The sequence below is a fragment of the Phyllostomus discolor genome, chromosome 5, assembly GCF_004126475.2.
Source record: "Phyllostomus discolor isolate MPI-MPIP mPhyDis1 chromosome 5, mPhyDis1.pri.v3, whole genome shotgun sequence".
NCBI lineage: Eukaryota > Metazoa > Chordata > Mammalia > Chiroptera > Phyllostomidae > Phyllostomus > Phyllostomus discolor.
The window spans coordinates 100973213-100988813 of NC_040907.2; the positions used below are offsets into that span (position 1 = coordinate 100973213).

General features: G+C 40.9%; 1 protein-coding gene and 1 long non-coding RNA gene across 4 annotated transcripts in view; both read left to right on the forward strand.

The window, feature by feature from the left end:
• SH3RF3 (SH3 domain containing ring finger 3) overlaps positions 1-15601 on the forward strand; it is a 410835-nt gene that overhangs the window by 39442 nt on the left and 355792 nt on the right. The window lies entirely within an intron of this gene.
• On the forward strand, positions 5783-15477 carry LOC118500765. Its single transcript, XR_004903347.1, has 3 exons — positions 5783-5793; positions 7309-7314; positions 14583-15477. It is a non-coding gene; the product is annotated as an uncharacterized LOC118500765 (long non-coding RNA).

Consider the following 15601-nt stretch of genomic DNA (forward strand, 5'->3'; position numbering starts at 1 on the left):
AAAATCTTAAAAAAAGAAGATTTGAATGTCATCTGTTTTTAAGGTCTAGTAAAGGCAGGTCCTCAGCCCTTTTAAAAGAGAGGTTGAAAATGAGATTCTCTGGAGATTGTGTTCTAGCTGCCGCAGGGGCTTTCCACTGTTTAAGATTTTGCGATGTGAAGCTGTAACTGGATGAATTTGTGTTTCAGTTTCGTTTTCTTTCTGCATCCCTGGTATTGTGCCCTTTCCTCACGTGTCTAGGTAGCTGGTGAGTGATTAGCATCACCTGTTACTCCTTCAGCCCCTCCTGTACCTCTTCCTCTCTCCCTGCAGTCAACAGTGATTGTTCTTAAAAACTGAGAGTTCTGGCTTTAGAGCCTAGAAGATGGAGCATGTGGTCTGGCCCTGTGACCCTGGATCCTGGCTAAATCAAGCAGTAAAGAGTCTTGGGTTAGCTACTTCCTCCCTGACCACGATATTCCCATCTGTAAAAGCCACATGACAGCTCTGTTCTGGGACTGCTGACAGCCTTTAAAATGAAGCAGTATTCTTAGGCTCTTGCACACATTTCAGCTTAACAATAACCCACAACCTCTGGACCAACTAACTCTTAACACACATTTCAATGAAAAGGGAGGAGAGGTCCATTTTGGGATCAGACCAAACTTTTAAGTCTTTGTTGCAAAATTCATAGAAATAACAGCTGCTTTTATCATCAGCACATTTCCTAGTTTTGACAGTAATATTTTAGAGTGTACATTATGTGAAAGAAACAAGAACATGATTGTAGCATTGTGTGTATTGGGAGACCAATCTTGCCCCAATGGTGACTTTGCAGTGGTTACAAGGGAAGGGGATCTGGGTTGCAAGGGTTTCTCTAGTCAGTAACATGGTGTTCAGCACTGTCCCATAACTTTTCAGGCCCTTATCCATCAAGGAGCATGTTGACTCCACAGGAATGCAGGAAGGGGAGATGAAGACAGACGTGGGAGCCTCTTTAGAGAGCTAAGGGACAGTGTCTGGAAGGGGCAGATGTATCACTGTAACTAAGAGGCTAGAGTGGCTGCCCTGGGTGGATACTGTAGACTGGGGTACAGATGCAGACACAATTTCAGTCATCCCCACTGCCCCATTGTGAACTGGCTGCCTCGTTCTGGGGTGTTCCTCATGCCTGCATGCATGTAGCCATGGCCAGGCAATCACTGTATCATTGCTAGAGTCTTACTCCTCAAGTCACTTCTGTGTTCAAAAGTGTACAACTCCTCATTGCCCGCTGAGTAGAGTTGCTCCAGTCTCACAGCTTCCTGTGGGGTCTCCATGACTGCCTCTGTCCATCCAGCTTTGTATGACCCATTCCTTGTCACTTTGGTACAAACCATATAATTACTCTGTACTCTTAGGCACACCAGACTTTCCCACCCTTGTGGCCTAGATCTCCCTCTGCTAGTTTACACTTCTGCTCATCCCAGAAGAACCAGTGGAAGTGCCATGTCTTCCCCAAAGCCTTCCTTGGTCCTGTATTTTCTGTACACACACCCCTGTGCTCCTCTGGCATTGTCTATCCCCTGTGAGTGTGTCATGTCCTCCTTCCATCAGGCCTTGTTCCTTTTTTGGACTGGACAGTACAGGGCCTCCAAAGCCACCAGCAGCATACCTGCATGTTACTCAAATGCACAAATATGGAGGCATAGAAAGAGGTTCTCAATGCAAAATCAGAATATTCTACATATGTGAAAATGTGGCCTGAATTTCTACCTCCCACCAATTTCTGTGATGCATATTTTCAAACAGCAAGAAAAGATGGAAGAAGAATCCAGTGAATACCTATTTCTTCATTTATATTTAACCATTAATTTTACTGTGTTGGTTTTTCTTTTTATGTAACTGTTTACCTGTATGTCTATCTTGGATGAACCATGAAAATTTTATTTTGCAGATGTTATTTTGCTCATCTTTAGGTAATTTAGCACATATTTCTGAAGAATAAGGGCCTGTCTTTATGATAATTTTCCCATGCCCACCTAAGAGAACTAACAAGAATTTCCTAATATTACCAATAGCATATCAGTGTGGTCCATATTTGGATTTCCCTTTTGTCCCTTACAAGTCTTTTGATGTGTTTTGCTATTATGTCCCTTCATCTCTTTTTTCTAAACCAGGGTCCAGCACCACTGTTCCTCACATGGATGTGAAATGTGTGTGGAGCAGCATCCCAGCTGCAACTCTCTAGATGCCAGTGGCACCACATGCCTCTGCTGTGACAACCAGCATCTTCTTCAGACAGTGCCACGTGCCCGCTTGCAGACAATATTTTCTGCTTGAGTACCAGCGTTCTAGAACAGTTTTCCCAAGGTTGTTTTGTAAGGCATTGACCTTTTGAAGACAACAAACTAGTTGTTTTGTAAAACGTCACACACTCTGGATTTGTCAGGTCATCCTTTGGGTTGTGTCATTTAACTCGTTTCTCAATTCCCTGTATTTTCTATAAACTGGAAGTGGGGGCCAAACTAAGCTTTTTGAAGCTTAACTTTTAAAATAGAGCAAGCTTTGTGACTATTTTTACTTACAACAAAATTAACTTCTGAAGGTAGAGAAGGACATGTTTCGCACACATGGGAGAGAGCAGCTGTGTGCTGGTGTTGTGCAGGGCACAGTGGTCTCTGGATGGGGTGGGGCATCCTCTTTTGTGTTGCCTCCTAGTCAGCCCACCTGAGTCAGGTGAAATGCTCTGTGTATGTGTAAAGCTGAAATTTTCTTACTGCTTCTTCTTTTTCTATCAAAACCAACTATAGGGTTATGTATCATTTATTTACTTAAAAAATAGGTGTGTGTTTAGACTCTTAACTCCCTGTAATACTGAGATTATCACATTTACTATTTAGAGAATGTTTAAAGACCTGGTAGTAGTGAGGTTGCTGTTTAGGTCTTTACTGGAGCTCTTTGGGGATTTTATGTACTGAGAGTGTATGAATGGGAGGGCAAGGCGATCTTCCTTCCCTGGAGTTCCTGCTTGGTACTGCATGTTATTACAGGGGTTCAGCAGGGTGTTTTAACCTTGGTTATCAACTAGAGGATTTGTGAAAAGAGGAAGTCACCAAGAGTGGCAAAAATTTTGTGTGTGCTGTCCCAGTCACAATTATTAAAGTTAATTGAGATAATTCTTAAAACATATTTTCTGCCCAGTTCTGGGCCATGAGCTTGCATTTGGGTAAGTCTGTTTCATGACTGAAATCCACCTTGGCACACCTATATTTGTCTGGGCTCTGTCTTTGCAGGAGATGAGAGTTGTCCACAAGCCCTTGAACATTTGAGGTAGGACATGTCTGAGATCATTTTGGGGGAAAGGCATGGGGGCTGTATGTACCGTGAGGAAGGATGGTGTGGTTACAGAGGATGATAAATAAGGGACGAGGGTACAACAGTGAGAAGAATACATGCCATATTTTATAATTATGCTGTCATAGAGTATAAACAGAGAGGTCTGTTTCCAGCAGTTCATTTTTATGAACTACATTAGTCTAGATAATGTTGGTGTATGGTAATCATTAGAGTAAGCTGTGTATCTGATTCAATAAAGAATTTGTCTCTGATTTATGCCAATTTAAACATATCTTCTGTGTTCCCTTTGTCTCTGGGGGAGGGGAAGCAGGTTGCTATGGAGATAGCTAAGAAAAAGTGACAGGTAAGAAAGCTTAAGCAGCAATTTGTGATATGCGTAGTTATTTATGTGATAATATTATGTAGCAGAGTCACCTGCCTTTGCAAAGATGTGTATCATGGAATCATACAGTAAAACAGTGCTTATGTAAAGAGCAAAATGCTATTTGTGTGTTATTAGGATATTGAAATTGTGAAAAATAAAGATGCAATGGAGCCCTAAAATTGTTTCCTGGGGTGCAGCTGCTGCATGGTATAGTGTGTCATGTATTGAATTTGGAAAGCTATTTTCACTTATAAATGAAAAATTTATATAGTAAGAATTACCCAAGACTAAATTGAGTATATAATTTTCTAAGAAGCTGAAATCAGCTTTACTCTGGTTAATAACTGATTTTGATCTGTTCAAATGGCACCATTTTATTTGTATTTTTTTAATTAAACTATTTCATATTGTTTGGGGACCAATTTAATAAGTTGTCACATGGCTGTTTCCCTCTGTGGTAATTTTCTCAGGCATTTCAAAATAGTTTTGTTCTAATTCAGAATTCTTTCTTTTGCACTTGATAATATTTGCTACCCCCATCCCCACCCTTGGTTTTAGAAATCTGGTGGGACTTAAAAGAAAAAGAACCTTAAGAATCAGACTTGTTGAATTCAACAATTCAGCAAACATTTGTTGAGAGCCTATGCTAGGCAGTATGCTGGCCGGTCAGTCAATCTTTATGGAATTTATATTCTAAGATTAAACTCTCCTGAGACATGACGTGACTGTGGTGTGGTTCCTAAGTGACCCAGCAGAGTGGAGGTTTTAGTTCACACCTTGATGTGGTCGTGGACAGTGCTGCTACCTAGAGCAAACCCCCTTCTCCAAACCTGGACTCTCTGGATGCTTTGACCAATAGACACAGAAGAAGTGACTTGGTGCGAGTTTCTGGGCACAGACCTTCAGAGACCAGCAGCTTGCACTGTCACTTGGAATGACCATCCTGTGAGGAAAGCCAAGCAGGCCTGTGGAGAGGAACTGACCATCCAGTTCACAGTCCCAGCTAAGCTCTAGGAGGCAGTATCATCACCTTGCCTGTCATGTGAGTGAGCTTCTTGGATCCCAGTTGAGCTCATGTGAAACAGAAATGGACTATTCCTGTTCACATTAGATATTTGTAAACAAAACTGACTCTCGCAAACCACTTAGTTTTTTTTTGGGGGGGGGCATCATTTTATTTATTTATTTTTATTTTTCCTTTTTTTATTGATGTTCAAATATAGTTGTCTCCATTCTCCCACCACCATACCCATGCCCATCTCCCACCCTCAATCCCACACCCCCTTGGCTCTGTCCATGGGTTCCTCATTCATGTTCATTTATGTCCCTTTCCCTTCTTTCCAACGTTATTTCCCCCTCCCCCCTCCCCTCTGGTTACTGTTAGTTTGTTGTCAATTTACCATATTTTTTGGACTATAAGATGCACTTTTTTTTACCACATTTTTTGCTTCAAAATTTTTCCCCCTCTAAAACTTAGGTGCATCTGGGGTCTGTACCATAAGATGCACCTAGGTTTTAGAGGAGGAAAAGGGGAAAAATTGAAGCAAAAAATGTGGTAAAACAGTGCGCCTTATAGTCTGAAAAATATGGTAAATGTCTCTGGCTATATTTAGCTTGCCAGTTTGTTTTGTTAATTAGGTTCCACTTATAGGTGAGATCAAATGGTATTTGTCTTTCACTGCTTGGCTTACTTAGCATAATACTTTCCAGTTCCATCTGTGTTGTCATGAAGGGTAGGAGCTCCTTCTTTCTTTCAGTTGTGTGGTATTTCATCGTATAAATGTAGCATAGTTTTTTGATCTACGCATTTGCTGATGGGCATTTAGGTTGCTTCCAGCACTTGGCCATTGTAAATTGTGCTGCTATGAACATTGGGGTGCATAGGTTCTTTTGAATTAGTGTTTCAGGATTCTTAGGGTATAAACCCAGCAGTGGAATTGCCAGGGAAAAAGTCAATTCCATTTTTAGTTTTTTGAGGGAATTTCATACTGTTTTCCACAGAGGCTGCATCAGTTTTCATTCCCACTAACATTGAACTAGGGTTCACTTCTCTCCACAATCCTGCCAGCATTTACTGTTTGTTGATTTGTTTATGATGACCATTCTGACTGGTGTGAAGTGGTATCTCATTGTGGTTTTAATTTGAATCTCTCTGATGGCTAGTGATACTGCATATCATTTCATATATCTCTGGGCCCTCTGTATGTCCTTGGAGAAGTGTCTGTTCAGGTCCTTTGCCCATTTTTAATTGGATTGTTTGTCTTTGATTTCGTTACCTGTTATTGTTCTGTTCAGGCTTTCTGCTTCTTCATCATTCAGTTTTGGAAGCTTATATTTGTCTAAAAATTTGTCTATTTCACCTAGGTTTTCAAACTTCTTGGTGTATAGTTCTTCATAGTAATTTCTTAACAATCCTTTGTATTTCTGTGGTGTCAGTTGTAATTTTTCCTCTTTCATTTCTGATTGTGTTTATTTTGATCCTCTGTCTTTTTTTCTTGATGAGTCTGCTTAATGGCTTGTCAATTTTGTTTATCTTTTCAAAGAACCAGCCCCTGGATTCATTGATCCTTAGAATTGTGCTTTTAGTCTCTATCTCATTTAATTCTCCTCTGATCTTGGTCATTTTCTTCCTTCTACTTGCTTTGAGCTGTTTTTGTTTTTGTTTCTCAGATTCTTGTAGGTATAGGGTTAGGTTGTTTATTTGAAATATTTCTATCTTTCTTTGGGTAGGTCTGTATCTCTATGAACTTCCCTCTCAGGACTGCCTTCACTGTGCCCCATAAGTTTTGGACTGTTGTGAGTTCATTTTCATCTGTTTCTAGAAACTTTTTTTTAAAGATTTTATTTATTTATTTTTAGAGAGGGAAGGGAGGGAGAAAGAGAGAGAGAGAGAGAAACATCAATGTGCGGTTGCTGGGGGTCATGGCCTGCAACCCAAGCATGTACCCTGACTGGGAATCGAACCTGCAACACTTTGGTTCGCAGCCCGTGCTCAATCCACTGAGCTACGCCAGCCAAGGTGAAACTTTTTGATTTCTTCCTTGATCTCATTCTTGATCCATTCATTGTTTAATAGCATGCTATTCAATCTCCATCAGTTTGAGTGTTTTTTGAGTTTTTTCCTTGAGGTTGGTTACTAGCTTCAGGCCTTTGTGATCTGAGAAGATGCTTGATATAATTTCAATTTTCTTGAATTTGTTGGGTCTTGTTTTGTGTCCTGTTATGTGGTCTGTCTTTGAAAGTGTTCCATGTGCACTTGAAAAGAATGTGTATTTTGCTTCTTTGGGATGAAAGGTTCCATATATATCAGTTAAGTCCATTTCATCTAGGACACTGTTTAATGCCACAATATCCTTTTTGATATTTTGTTTGGAAGACCTATCCATTTTTGACAGTGGGATGTTAAAATCCCCTAGTATAAGTGTGTTACTGTCTATATCTCTCTTAAAATCCTCCAGAAATTACCTTATGTATTTGGGTACTCCTATGTTGGGTGCATATATCTTTATAATGTTTATGTCTTCTTGATGGATCCTTCCCTTGAGTATTATGAAATGTCTTTCATGTCTTTTTTATGGCCTTTGTTATGAAGCCTATTTTGTCTGATATAAACATTGCTACCCCAGCTTTTTGTTCCCTGATTGTTTGCATGGAATATTCTTTTTCAGCCCTTCACTTTCAGTCTGTGTAGGTCTTTTGTTCTGAGGTGGGACTCTTGTAGGCAGCATATGTATGGGTCATGTTTTCTTATCCATTCACCTCTTCTGTGTCTTTTAATTGGAACATTTAATCCATTTACATTTGAGGTTATCATTGATATGTACTTACTGATTGCCATTTTACTCCCTTTCTACCTTTATTCCTTTCTCTCTCACTGTTTTTCTTCCTCTTCTTAAAGCAGTCCCTTTAGCATCTCTTGCAGTGCAGGTTTGGTGGAGGTGTATTCTTTTAGACTTCTTTTGTCTGGGAAGCTCCTTATTTCACCTTCCATTTTCATTGAGAGCAAGCCGTGCTGGATAGAGTAGTCTTGGTTGTAAGTCTTTGTTTTTCATTACTTGGAATATTTGTTGCCATTCTCTTCTGGCTTGTAATGTTTCTGTTGAGAAGTCAGCTGCTAGTCTTATTGGGGCTCCCTTGTATATTACTTCCTGTTTCTCCATTGCTGTCTTTAAGATTATTTCTTTGTCTTGGAATTTTGCCATTTTAATTATGATGTGTCTTGCAGTGGGCCTTTTTAAGTTCCTCTTGATTGGGACCCTCTGTGCTTCCTGGACTTGTGTGAATTTTTCTCTCATCAAATTAGGGAAGTTTTCCATCATTACTTTTTCAGATATGTTTTGTATACCTTGCTCCTCTTCTTCTCCTTCTTGTATCCCTATTAGACAGATATTATTCTGTTTCATGTTGTCCTGCAATTCCCTTAACCCCTCTTTTCTTTTTTTTTCAGTCTTTTTTCTTTTTCTTGCTCTTTTTTGGGAAGTTTTTCTACTTTGTCCTCTGGGTCACTGATTTGATCTTCTGCTTCATCTAGCCTGCCTTTTTTTTTTTTAAGATTGTATTTATTTATTTTTTAGAGAGGGAAGGGAGGGAGAAAGAATGCGAGAGAGAAACATCAATGTGCAGTTGCTGGGGGCCATGGCCTGCAACCCAGGCATGTGCCCTGACTGGGAATCGAACCTGCGACATTTTGGTTCACAGCCCACACTCAATCCATCGAGCTACGCCAGCCAGAGCTCATCTAGCCTGCTTTTGATTCCTTGTACTGTGTTCTTTATTTCAGAAATTGTATTCTTAGTTTCTTCTTGGCCCTTGTGTGTTTCTATGTGAATCATTTGCTGATACCATTTGCAGTAAGTTCTTTATAGTTTCCCTGTTATTTTTGGTAATTCTCTGTGAGCCCATTGAGCTTCCTCATAGCCATTGTTTTGAACTCAATATCTGATAGTTGACTTGCCTGTGTTTCATTTAGCATTCTTTCTTAGGATTCCTCCTTTCCTTTACATTTGGGGTTGTTTCTTTGTCTTCCCATTGTTTGTGGGACTCTTCTTGTTTGCTTCTATTTCTTAAATTGATCCGTTTTGACTTTCCGACTTTGTGGTGTGAACTTCTATGGTGGGAGGAGTATGAGACACAGTGGTGCAATCTCCTTTATCACCTCAAGTTGACATTCATGGGATGTCATTTATGCCTTTATTGCTGCTTTTCTGGATGTAATTTTGTTTTCTTTGTTGTTGGGACATTCTTTCATGGGTCCTTCCCTGTCCTTGGTTGACTGAGGGTCACTTTGCCCATCACGTCTTATGTGCTGTTGTGCAGGTGCTGCCTGAACAAAACCAGAGGCCCCAAGAAATGAACCCACACCCAGAAATATATAGCTCCCCCACAACAATCCCACTATCAGTAGCTAAAGAGCCAGTATTAATAAGAATGTAATGAGGTTAAGACTATTATAAGAAAAGAGAGTGGATATGTGATGACCTACTGAAAGAGAAATGATTTTGAGAGGGTAAAGGAAGGAGCACTGATAAGATTTGGGATTTGGAGCAATGGAAGGAGAGATGGTAAAGTTTACCTTATGAATAAAGAAAGGGAATGAAGAGTGTGGAATGGAGTATGAGAAGGGAAGCATATATTACGTTTAAACAGAAATTAAAATAGTATAAAATAAAATAAGAGAGAGAAAGAAAAAGAGAGGAAAATATTAAGTAATAAAAATATAGGATCTGAATAGGAGAGGAAGATCCACCAGAGTACTATCAACAACAAATGAGCTAAAATTAATATAGGTGGTATGGGAATAAGAGGGGAAAAAAGAAACAAAGAAAAGTCTAAGAGATGTTTAGAGGATTGGGAAGTGATTTTATAATGATGGAGAGGGAGTACTAAGAGTGAGGGTCAAAAACTAGACTAAGTGAGGGAAAAATTAAATATTGGGATGTAAAGGAAAAGAAAAAAGAATAAGGAAAATTAAAAGGGCAGGATGAAAAAGAAATAGAAGACAGAAAAAAAAGAAAAAGAAAAAAACAGGCTAAGATGACATAATTAAAATTTGAGTAAAAAAAAAAAAAAGTAGGAGAGGGTTCCAGTAAAATTTATTATCTGAAATATAAAATTAGTGAATCTCTAGAAATTCCCTTGAAAAAACAATGCAACAACAACTACTCTACCCACAACCAAGTAGCAAAGTTTGTTATAGCAGTAGAGAGAACACACTATTTTAATAGCTGGGCAAAAGGATATGAAATGACCCTTGACAAGAGAATTCATTTTGAGTGTCTGGACAGGGAAGGAACAGTAAGAGTGTGGAATGGAAACAAGTTGTAGCTAGAGAGAAAGCCAAATTTGAAATGAGAATATTGCAAGGAAAGAGGAAGGCAATATGAGCTAAGAGAAGGTAGGGGGAAAATGTGTAAATTGAAATACACTATAGTTTAAAATGTAGTGATTTATTATATACAAATTCACTGAACAAGAAATTAATTGTTATAAAGTTATGCAGGAAAAAAGTACCTCAAATCATGGAGGAGACCACAGTAGCTTTCATATCAGTAGTCTCTTGTATTTACCACTGTTTTTTTGTTTTTTTTTTTCTTTCTGGATCGGCCTTTGGTGATGTCAGATGTTGACCCCATCTGACCTTAGGCAGCCTGTTGGCTACATCCAGTGATCTGCTGTCACTGGCTGTCTCCTTCAATTGTTAATGTGGTCCCTCTGCACTCAGCAGTCAGGTTTAAGCACTGTAGGGAGGGGCCAAACCCTCCTGAGGTGGGGGCTATTGTTTCCCCTCAGGTAGGTGCTGCTCAGAGGTGAGTGGTCTGCCTGAGCACAAAGGCTGCTACTGTCTGGGAGATGACTCAGCACCAGGATCCTGGTGGCTACTCTCTTAGTTCTGTCCTCAAAGCCTCTGTACCCAGTTTCTCCTCAAGCATCTCTAGTCTACACTGTCCCTGCCTTTGCCTGAGCCCCAGGTAAGTGGCTACAAATGAAATTTTGTGTGTTGGCCCTTTAAATACCCTTGCATCTCTACTCATCTGTCTCTGGCAGAGAGCAATCCTGCTGCTTTTTCCACTGGTTGCTATCTGTGTACTTTTTGAGCTCTGGCATTGTAGGCTAGGAATCCTGGCTTAGGGTTTAGACCCCAATCTTCTTTGAGGGATACAACCAGCTGCTTAATTATCCTGCTGGTGCTGCCTCCTGTGGGTGCCCAGCCAGCCTTCTTGAGTCTACACTGCACTCCTTACCAGATCATTTTTACCAAAGCTGGTTCTGTGTGTCTGATGTTATATGCTTCTCTCTGCTTATTGCTCAGTTGTTTGTTCCGGGTGGTTTCTCCACAACTGAGTTGTAATTCCAGATTGGTCCTGGGAGGAGGTTAGTGTGACTCCCATTCACTCCTCTGCCATTTTTTTCTCTCTAGCCACCGGGTTTTGGCTGTTTTTTTATGCAGCTATGGATAATCAGAATATTTAATATTTTTCTCTAACCTCTGTACTGCTGCTCTAGGAGTATAGCCCTGTCATAGGGAGAGAGGCAAAGGATCCATGTTGGACAGGTATGGATGCACAAACATCTCCAGGAAAAAGTGAGTTCAGGGTAGTTATCTTCTACTAGGAACTTTTCTTTTACTGACCTGCTCGGGAACGTTCTTAAAGAGGGTCAGTACAAGTGGTAGAGAAGTTCTGATGTATGTGGTAGAGGTGTCTTTGGCACAGGGGCTTTGGGGAGGCCCAGCATTGACAGGGATGTTGTCAGTGTGGACTGAACTGTTCCTACCCACAACAGCTTTCCATGGCATAAGTGCCCCAAACCAAACCCCCAAATGTTGCCCATATTTTTCTCAGTGTTCCAAGGTATATGAAGCCTTCATGTGGGCACTGCCAGAATTCTCAATATGTGAGCCTAGGGTTCTGTGTTTATTCAGCCACCTCTTCTCTGTGCTGACAGTCCTCAGGGTGAGCACATGGGGTCTTTGGAACTAATGTATGCAAATGCCTAAGAGAACACAGCAGTTCTGTCTTTCTCCCTCTGTGCTCTGGTCTGTTTGGCATTTTAGTTGTGTAGCTGAGGCTTAATGGTCTGATATGACAACTATTTCTAGGTTGTACAAAAACTGAGTAGTCATCAAATCAGAAGTTCCCTCATGCCAGGTCACAGAAAGGTGACTTCAGCGCAACTGTAACCAACTTTCTTGGCTTTGATGGTATGGTGGCACATGCTTAGCAGTAGTTTCTCTGGAAAAAGAAAAAAGCCCTGACTGATAGCAAATGCCAATTTCTGAGGTATAAATACTCCCATTATGACTGATTTCAGGTTGCCATTGTGATGTCACTGAGTTAGGAAGAAATGTGCCTCAGACTCTCCTGGGCTGGCAGCTGGTGGTCGGTGTCTGTGGCTTGGGAAAAAATGATTGCAAATGAGAACAGTGTGGAGTACATGTCTGTTTCTGTGCTATATATTATCTGAGTAAAGGTACCAGCTCTCAAAGGGAATGTTTTTCCTCCTTTTAAGCTTTCTATCCACCCCCCCCCCCACACTTTTTGTGTGTTAAAAGAGCCTTCTTCTTATGCATTGGTGGTAAGAGTATGCATGGTTTGTTCAACTCTTATGCTTATGCGATAGAATGACAGATTGGACATACCAATATTTAAAGATTTTAAAAAACTATTTTTATTGTATTAAAATATACTTAACCTAAAACTTGTCATTTTAGCCATTTTTAAGTGTACAATTCAGTGGCATTAACATTCCCAGTGCTGTGCATCACCATTTCCAAAACTTTTCTATCACCTCAAACTTAAATCCTATACTCATTTAGCAGTTTTGTTCATTTTCTTCTTCACCTAAACTTTATTTTACTATATCTATGAATTAGACTACTTATATAAGTGGTATCATATGACATTTTGTAGCATGTGTTGGAATTTCCTTCCTTTTTAAAGCTGAATGATATTCCATTGTCTGTATATATATCACACTTTGCATATCCATTCATCCATTGATGGACACATGGATTCCCACCTTTTAGCTACTGTGAATAATGCTGCTGTGAATACTGAGTATGCAAATATCTGTATTAGTTCCTGCTTTTAGTTCTTTCATATACCTAGAAGTAGTATTTCAAGATTTTTAGTTTACCTGGTCCAGTAAATCCAAAGTGGGAAACTACTGGTCTTATCTAAGTTCTTCATTTTGTTTATGGGAAGTGAGCCTAGAGAGGCTGTAGACTATTTTCAAAGTTTCCCAGCTGGTGAGTGGCATGGTAGGTACTAGAACGCCATCTCAGGAGTCAGGGTTGTCTGGAGTAACTGGATAACTGGAACAGGACATGTGAGGCTATCTAGAGCTCAGAACAAATGGTTTGAACAGGGAGTGGCAGGCTTCATTTCCTTGACACCTGCAGACATGGGCAGGAGGAGACTATGGGCTATGTCCTAGCTCAGAGCAGGACCTGGGCTGGGCCTGCACACCGTGGGAGCTGAGGTCTATTGGGCTTCTTGTGGTAGGGTTATGGGAAGAAGTTGGATTTCTTACAGTACTTCTCTTGGTTCAGGCAGGGAGAAATGCTGCGGAGCCTTTGATTACTCCTTTGGCAAGGGTCCCTATTTATAAAGACAAATCATTGTAAAACATAATGTTTTACATTTAAAAATCGATTTAGAATCCCTAGGTGGGAACTTTCATTTTTTAACTGAAAAAGAAGAAAGTGCCACTTTACATGTAGCAAAGTTCTGCTGTAATTCTGTATCAGGGGCATCCTTTGGGGCTCAGTTAGATTGGCAGGAACAGGCATGGGCACTCTCAGCTAAACTCTTTCTCCCCTAACAGGTTTTGGGGATTGTCCACAGCTCTGAGTTGGTCTGTTTGTTTGGGTATTCTGTAAAGGGCACATCTACTTGGGTTAATACAGCCATTTATGCATGTCTGTGGGGCAAAGAGGTGACCCTGCCTGTGTCCTGTAGGCTGGTGGGGACATCTCAGTGGCAGAGGGGAAACAGATATCCAGGATGATGGCAGTGAGGGAAGTGGGGTGGAGGTATCTCATCATCACAGCAGGCATTGGTTACCAGCCCTAGTTTTTTTTGTTTTAACATTTTCATTAATGATGCTGTAAGCAACAGTAAACCGCAGTTTAATGAAATTCACAGATGATGCTAAATCAGAAGGTGTTAAAACAGCAGTGAAGACAGAGCACAGCCCTGGAGAGGTTAGAAATATGATGAGGAAATACAATGGGCTTTGTCTGAGAAAAACACAAGAGGGCATACCCGCAGTATAGGGAGAAACTGTCTGTGCGGTATTCATCAGGAGAGGCAAGGCCCATCATGGACAAAAGTGGGTAGCACTTAGTACATACAGCCTTCCACACCTTTGTTACCTCTTTCTCAAAACCTGAGTGTGACTATCAGAGTTAGGAGATAATTCAGTGAGCACTTGCTTTGGTACAACTGGGCTTTAGAATTCCTGCAAGAGATTGTAAACTCACAGGCACAGGAGCTGGCTCTGTTTGGTGACTAGATTGATTGGTGTGTCTTGCCTGATGATGGCTCAGAGTCATGCCCCTGGAGGGGTGGGGCTTTTGTTTTGGCTTCTAGCTGATTTGTCAGGGTCTCAGGCTACCAGTGGAATTCTCCCCTAAAATTTTCTTTCCCTCTCTTTATTCCTCACCTCCATCCAACCCCATGAAGTAAGGCTCCCAAGACAGGGCTGAGGAAAGTAAAGTAGTTTACTCTGGGGGGTGGTGGGGGGCAGTTTTCAGTTAGATTCCAGTATAGGTTCCCTAAGTAGAGGGCTGCTTTGGCTGTTTATAGTTGATTACAGCTCTTCACTTGGACAAAATTTTACTGAGGACCCTGATGAGGAAAACAATATAAAAGTCTCAAAATGAACCCATTCTTATCAGTGTGGCTTAATTAGAGCACAAAGGAAGGCCCTGCATTGTTCACAGCTGGTTGGAGAAGTGAAATGCAGCTGATGAGCTTGTATGGTGTGACCTCTATACCAGGCTGGGCAATGCATGAACAAGTGTGGGTAAAGGTAGTCTCTGACTTCAGGGAGCTTCTGTCTGATGGTGCAGAGAGATGATTGCAATATGATGTGATAAATGATGAGACAGACATCTGCCAGATGTCCTGGAGGAGTCTGTACTCTGAGAAGATATACAAATGGTATTTGAGCAAGCAGAGGACACAGCCTGGGAGAAGGCTCAGAGAATGTAGTAATACAGTTGAGTAGACATGTCATTTGGATGTTTTTGGCTACAAGTAACAAAAACCTAACTGAAAGTGGTTTAAATCATAGGAAACTCATGCTGTCATTTGGCAAGAACTCTGGTAATAAGTGGTTTTAAGGATGATCCTGGGCTCAAAGATGTCATCAAGGAGTCAGGCTCTTCCTACCACCCACTGTGTGATCTCCACAATAGGAGACTGCCGATGCAGCCCAAGTACCATGTCCTCCAATGACAGCATTTGAAGGAAACTCTCCTTTCATTAGTGAGGAAAATCCTCCCCAAATGGCCAACATGTTTTCCCTGTGCCTGACTGGGGAGAATGTGGGCATAGTATTTGCAGGGAGTCTGGGAAAGTGAGTATCTGTCATTTTCAGCCTCTGTCATGGGCATTGGGCTTTTAAAATAAGACAGACAGGCAAGGGAGGGAAGGGTGTTGGGTAGAGCAGTGTCAGGACTGCAAACTGTGAATCTGAACAGGTAGGCTGGGGTCAGAACAATTGTGACCTCATCTACCATGTTTTGGAGACTGGCTTTATCCTTTTCCTTTAGTGAGAAACCATGGGACGGTTTTAAATAGGAACAGGATATGATCATCGTGGTGATAGTGTGGTAGATCACTTGAAGAGGTTATGGTTGGACACCATGAATCTGGTTAGGAGGCTATTTTAGTAATTCTGGTGGAAGAGAAT